The sequence below is a fragment of the Gastrolobium bilobum genome, unplaced genomic scaffold, assembly GCF_033153095.1.
Source record: "Gastrolobium bilobum isolate Gb01-03AN ecotype WA unplaced genomic scaffold, APGP_CSIRO_Gbil_v1 utg1846, whole genome shotgun sequence".
Classification (NCBI taxonomy): domain Eukaryota; kingdom Viridiplantae; phylum Streptophyta; class Magnoliopsida; order Fabales; family Fabaceae; genus Gastrolobium; species Gastrolobium bilobum.
This window is the reverse complement of record NW_026897931.1, coordinates 108,914-116,305: the sequence shown is the minus strand read 5'-3', so window position 1 is coordinate 116,305 and position 7,392 is coordinate 108,914. Positions and strand designations below refer to the sequence as shown.

At 33.9% G+C, this 7,392-nt stretch overlaps 1 pseudogene; it reads right to left on the bottom strand.

The window, feature by feature from the left end:
* Positions 1-3,443: 3,443 nt before the first annotated feature.
* On the bottom strand, positions 3,444-4,816 carry LOC133311536 (UDP-glycosyltransferase 74G1-like; annotated as a pseudogene).
* Between the last annotated feature and the right edge of the window lie 2,576 nt (positions 4,817-7,392).

Here is a 7,392-nt window from a genome sequence, read left to right as displayed (position 1 = left end):
TGACCAGAGAAGGGTTTTCCAAAAGGATGGTGGTGGGGGCAGTGGCCAAGGTGGAAACAACAGGTATTATTCCATTCACAACAATTGTGTTGTTGGTATTGGAAGGTGAGGAATTCAAATCCACTGGGTTTTAGTCTCTTGATATTTGTGGTCTGTTCTTTCACTTTTCTCTCTATTTTGTAGAGACAAGATATTATCCCTATTTTTTGTGTGTGCCTACCTTAGCTATTAATTTTTAAACATCAAAATCTCAACAAAACTTTATTATTTCTCTATTCTCTTGAGATTATGATTTAACAGTGTTGGAGATTGATAGATAAGATAGGCACAAAATATAAGTAGATAGAATAACTTATCCAAATATTATTGAAAAGATAAAAAAAATTAGTCTTGAGATATTGAAAACACTAATTAAATCATAAGGCATGAAATTAATTTATTTTTACGAGACATTGGTTATAATTAAGTTTTAAAAGTTGCAATTAATTTTTTTTTCACACAGTATAATATATTTTAAGTGAATATAATCTCATGCTACATCCACAGCAATTACAACACATGCTCATATCATTGTTCTCATTTAACATCATAAATCCACAAATATAATTACAAGTAGTACTAAATGATGGTAGCTCAATTGATGCATGAGAGTTAAGTAACTGGGAGTTAGAGCATGTGTTCCGTGAATAATACACGTGATTTATTCAAAAAAAGATAAAAAAATTACGTGTTCCAAAAAAGAGAGAGGTATTCTAAAATAAAAAAATTACAAGTAGTAAGATTTTCTCGTAAATTGGAAAGGAACTTAAACTTTCTTCCCTTTTAATTCTATTTTTTCTTCTAACTTCGCCAATCCAAAATGGTATAATGTTTTCGAATTTGCAAAGAAGGTCCACAGCATTAACATTCTGGGACCCAAGTGAGCCTTAGGCATTAAATGGTTAGAGCAATGCAGTTAATAATAGTAGGTAAGTCTTGTCTTGTCCAACCGATTAGAGTTAATATGATCAAGGCCATGTGTTGTGGCTGGCTGGATAAGGCCATGTATTTTTAGTGCATCGGTACACCATAGTCTGGCCAAAAATAGAAAAAAGGAGGGACCGTGAGAGATTTTTATTTTTATTTTAAAAGAAATTTAAATGAAACCAAATTTTTTTATTTTGGGTGAATGACCAGCCAATAAAATGGTGGTTCTGGAGCTCTTTAAAATAATCCCATTGCAAGCAGGGGCGGATCGAGTAGGGGGCCTAGGGTGGACCCCCGCCCCCCTTAACTTTGGAAATTTTTTTTATATAATATATGTAAAAAAATGTGATGATGAAACTATTGTGTTGTACATGCTTTTTTCTTCAGTTTTTCATGTTTCTGCTCATGCTCTTATCGGAAATATCTATAGTACTACTATTGTACCATTCGCTCAGTGCATCTATCCAATAAAAAATGAGAAATAATTGTCATACTTGTATAGAAACGAGAGAAAAATATTTTTTTTATCCAAGTGTCACCTGTTAAAAGACAGATATATCTACTACAGATGTACAGAAGATGACCTCGCTCTTACCATATATTTCTTTGATTACATGTATTGAAAAAGAAATTGTTTTGAGTTTTAGCACGGATTTAATTATATAAGTTTAACAATATGAAAACACGTAGAGCAAGAGTCAAGTGAAATGATATTAAGTTCTGTAGTAGATTTGTTTTTTGATTTTTTGTATATTAAATTTGTATTGTATTTTAAGTATTTTTATTTATGATTTATAATATTTTTTATTTTCGCCCTCTCTTATTAAAAATCCTGCGTCCGACACTGATTGCAAGGCCACGGAACATAGAGAAAGCAATAGAAAACTGGGAATAAAATATATCATAAAGCAATGTAGAAGGGCTACAAGCAAGAAATAAAGCTCAATACAAGCATAAATGCAAAGGAAAGCTGGTAAATTATGACGCACCACGCCTCATTTTACAATGTTCCGATAACGTACCATGCATCATTGTTTTTCTATCCTAAAATTAAATTATGAAGAACAAGTTTTCAAAACCATCAAATAAATAAGGGTTATATTTATCTTATTTCGTAGCAAAATGATTATCACATATTATAGAAATAAAATTATAAGTGGAATCCACATGTAAGAGGAGAGACAGAAAATAGATGTGGAACTCATCTTACTTTGTGTGTGTGTAGGAAACTTGTTTATCTTATGCAACATAAGATAAATACAACTCAATAAACAATAGATAACCAAACAAATTTTATTTTATGCTTTAGTTTATGAAGATTTTTTTTTTTCAAAACAAAGGCATTGGTTCATTATAACTGTTCAATGATTAATAAAAAATAACAAAAATTAATCAAATATTTTAGGGGAATATGATTAATGATTCCTAGCCAAATAACTCAAAGTTTTTATGCTTTAGGTTTGATTTGAGAGTAAATTATTTTGATTTTAGTCTTACAAAACATGATAAATTATGAGTTTATCAATCTCTCTATTTGCGAGTGATTGAGATTTTAGTCTTATAAATCACATAATGTTATTTTTTTAAATACAAACATCCAATCTAGATAATGCAGCAAAAAGTTCATGTTTTTGCAATCTCATACACAATAACACTTAAATACAAAATTAAGTCACTAAATCCATCTCAATTAGGGACAGTTTATTTTTCGTCCTTGTTAGGGACAAATATTTTTTCATCTTTATTAGAGACGAATTTAGGGACGAATTTTAGAAACAATAAAATATTTTGTCCCTAATTCTTCCCAAGTTGGGATGAACAATATTCTGTCCCTATTAGAGACAGAATTAGGGACAGATTGTAGAAATTAAAAATATTCTATTTGTAAATCCGTTCCAAATAGGGATAGAATTTTTTTTTATATCAAAATCCATCCCTCTTAAAAACAGAACTTATTTCATGGTTGAATCCGTATCAAATAAAAATGAATTGTTTTTTTCATCTCTATCTGTCCCAATTAAAATCCGTTCCCAAATCATACTATTTTTAGTAGTGCTTCAATAAAAAGCTAAAATTTTATTGAGAAAGCAACTGAAAAGATATGATACATTAGTTGGCGCAAGCAAAACATGGGGAATAAAATACAACATAAAACAATAAAGGAAGGCCACAAGCAAAAAGTAAAGCAAGTACAATCAGAAATGCAAAGGAAAGCTGGTAAATTATGACCCACCAGTACCACGTGTCATTGTACAATATTCCAATAATGTAACATGCATCATTGCAACGGAGCACCACAGTGAACCCCAACAATCACTCGACAAGAAATAATTTGTGGTTCATTGCATGTTGGTAGTAAATTGAACAAGCTATTCACAAATTCTGCAATGTTTTTTTGAGAACTTCCATCCTTACCAAAAACTCCTGCAACTAAAGTCTTCCATTGCATAGCATTGCTTTTCACCTCTTTACCTCTCTCACTCTCCATTATTTCCCTTATGCAATGCTTCAATTCTTCTCCTCTCACAATCCTTTTCTCATCAACCGCAGCTCTGATTCCAGTTTTCCAGACATCCACAATTTGCTTTGCATTGGTGCTCTGGTCCGACCAATGTGGCATTGTAACCATTGGAACTCCTAAGCTCAAAGCTTCCAATGTAGAGTTCCAACCACAATGTGTTACAAAACACCCTACAGTCTCATGGTCTAGAACTTTCAGTTGTGAGCACCATGTCACTACCAATCCTTTCTCTGACTTCTTTTCAAAACCTTTGGGGAGCTTAGTCTCTTCAGAGGCTCTCACCACCCACAAGAAATAACGTCCACTATCTCTCAAACCACAAGCTAATTCCTCCATTTGCTCCTCATCGAGTACTGCCATGGACCCGAAAGAAACATAAACAACAGATCTTTTTGGCTTGTCATCTAACCATTTCAAGCATTCTTCACTCTTGAATTGTGCAACACCATAATCTTCATCATCTTTAAGTCGCTTGTCCAAAAACATAGATGGTATGGATGGTCCTATGGTCCTAAATTTGGACCAAATCTTGATCGTCCAATCGGCTACCTATATGCAATATGTAGTCACCAACCATCACGTACATGTCAAAAAATATTTATTGGGAAAAAAAAAACATTAAGATCTTAATGTGTGTGTGTGTAAGTCTAATAGTGTTACAAGACTTGAGCTGCTAACCTCTTTTTCCATCTCGTAGAATGAATTGCAGAGGATCCAATCAGCTTTGTCGATATTGGAGAACTGACCCACTAACAAATCAAGCAAAACTGGATTATCTATATTTGTGAAGTCGAAATAAGAAGGCAAGTCCCCAAGTTGAAGTTTGGGCAACGCAGGAAGGGTAACCTCATTTTCTGTGAGGGGGACTTGAAGCTTTCCTAGGTGAACATGGTAGTATATACTATTGACAGACATATTTTGAGTGAGGAAAACAGCTCCAACTATCCCAAATCTCTTTGCAACCTCTAGAGTCCAAGGCAAGAATGAATTATAAATAACACAATCAACATGATCACTTGATCTATCAAGTTTCTCAAGAAGTTCAGCAAGAGTGTGTGGCCCTACTTGCCAAAAGCGTTCCAAATAGGCCTTGTAGCTCCCTGCTTCTGCAACCCCACCATTGTCAAAACCATCAGAAATGGTTTCAAATGCAATGGAAGCAGGTACGTTCTGCATGTTCTTGCAGAAGGAACGGGTGGTGACCAGTGTTACTCTCACCCCTTCATGTTGCAAAATCTTTGAGAATTGAAGCATGGGATTAATGTGGCCTTGAGCTGGATATGCTAAGACTAGACAATGCACTCTTCTATCTATGCTTTTTCTCTCCATTTCTTTGATGAACCTCTGTCCCAATTCTCTCCGTGAGTGTGTGTGATGGCTGAAGAGGTGTTAATTTATACAAGACAAAATAAAGCCAAAAATAGACAATTTGTGGACAGCAAATTAAGTCTCAATTTACTGTGCTGTTGTCAAACGGTAAAGTTAAAACCACGTGTTTAATGAAGAATTTGAATTGAATTTGTATACCTACTAATTAACTCTAGCTTTAATGTTTGTTGTAAGTTAGATAGATCGAACGGACAACAACACCATTGGAGAATGAAAGCATTGATAGAGACATTGAGTGCTACCAACTACCCACTTCAGGATTCTTTAATTTATGCATTCCAAAAATAAAAAATAAAAAAATAGGTTATTTTACCTACCTATTTTTCATACCTATCTTACTTACCATCCTCTAATACCATTAGATCATAATTTTAATTAACATTTATTATTTCTTTCTCCTCTTGAAATTATGATCTAACGACATTGGAGAGTGGTAAGCAAGGTAGACACGAAAAATAGTTTTTTTGCAAAGGTTATTCTACCTACTTTACTTTTCACTCTCCAATACTGTTAGATCAGAATCTCAACTAACATTTATTATTTCTATCTCCTCTTGAGATTATGATCTAACGGTATTGGAGAGTACTGGTAGGCAAGGTAGGCACAAAAAATAAGTAAAAAAGAATAGATTATTCTACCTACCTATTTATTATACCTATCTTACTTACCACTCTTATAATAACCCTAACCTGTGTAATATAGATTTAAAAATTGATTAAAAATTTAATCGTGAAATTAATGGTCTAATTAAGTTAAAAATCTAATTGGATAAAAATAAGGTATTTTTGAAAAAAGTGCAAAAAGTGAGAGTTTTGGGAATTAAATGCTAGTAGGCAAAAGTTACCGGAACTTAAAAATAATTGAATGGAATATAATAAAATAATTTTAGTTAAAGTCTAAGAACAAGTTATATGAGTAAAATGAATGAGAAGACATGCTTGAAATACCGCTTAAAGTTGCTTTGACCCGTGTAAGTTAAAATATCCTAAGTTATTACATAGAACCCATTTCATTACTTCTCTCCCCGCGTGCGTCTCTTTCTTTCTTCCTTCTCTATGAGCCGACCACCATAGCCTTAGATGTTTGATTTGCAACTTCTTGTGTAATCATCCGTTTGTCTTGAAGTGAAACTCAAGGTTGCTTAGAATCACAACACCAACCTAACCTTTATTTCAAATTTCCTTAAAAATGAGTGCGTGAAGAGAAAAAGGGAGAGAAAGTGGCAATTTTCTAGAGTTTGGGAGCAAGGGAGGTCTGTTTGATCTCATCCAAGGGTGGAAATCTACTCCTTGGATCTTTGTGGAGCCATTTGAGGTAAGGAAATATCATTTCCACAAAGTTTTGAAAATGGATTATGTTAGGTTGGCATATTGCTATATTTTGATGGTTGATAGGGTTAGAGGCATGTGTGGCCTTTGGTCCTTTGGGAAGTATGTTAAGGAGCCAAAATAAATGGTAGAAAAAGAGTTAGATCATCATTTGGACTTGGTTTGATATTTTCAAAAATATCATGTGTAAAAGGCTTGATTGCTTGCAACGCAAGTAATGGGTTATTAGGATTTATATACCTTGTTTGATGTTCTATAATGGATTGTATGTTGACCCCACTAGTGACTTTGATAGGTCATCCTAGTGGAATCTAGAGTGTCGATGCTTGGATAAGCATGTGGACACTTTGAGACGCAAATTGAGTGCATTGATTGGAAAGCTACTACAGGTAAGCTTTCGAAACTTGGAATTTATCCCATGCTTGTTCCACCATGCTCTGAAGGAGTAGTGGTTTATGTGGAATATGTAATTGCATAAATTTGATGTGATGCATTTGATATATGTATGTGTATGCTATGTTTTTGCACTTGGTATGTATCAAGGAGATTTCCTTGTGTAATTCATAGAGTGTAGTTTCTCTGGCCAGTAGGATTTATTGTTATTGTGGCATGAGCATTCTGGACAAATGTTTAGATGAGCATTATTTGCATAGCATAGATATGTATATGTTGTATCATATGATTTACTACTTTTATGCAGAAGTGAACTTGGGGTTGGAGAAATCTCCAAGAGCCCCTAGTTTACTGAGATGTATATACATATCTCACTCCGCGTTATGGGGATTTCAGGTACAGGTATTAATGGTGCATGAGCATCACAAGGTATGAGACATGGCTAGATTGCCATGATACTGCATGAATGTGAGATTTATTTTGATGTATATATTTATATCTCACATGTCATACATGTATTATGGAGAGTATAAGGGATGTCTATACCTCTTTTGATTATGCCTATGGATATATGTTGAGCCATATGCTGGAAAGCACGGACACGTGTCCGACACGGACAAGGACACGCGGTCAACATTTGGGGACACGCGATCAACTCTCCGACACGTTTTTCTGACACGCAGTCAACTTTTTCCGACACGTGGTCAACGCTCGAACACGTTTTCGGACAAGTTTTTTTTTTTTTTTTAAATCTTAATTTTATTTTGTTAACTAAATATAAAAGAAATAATTTAT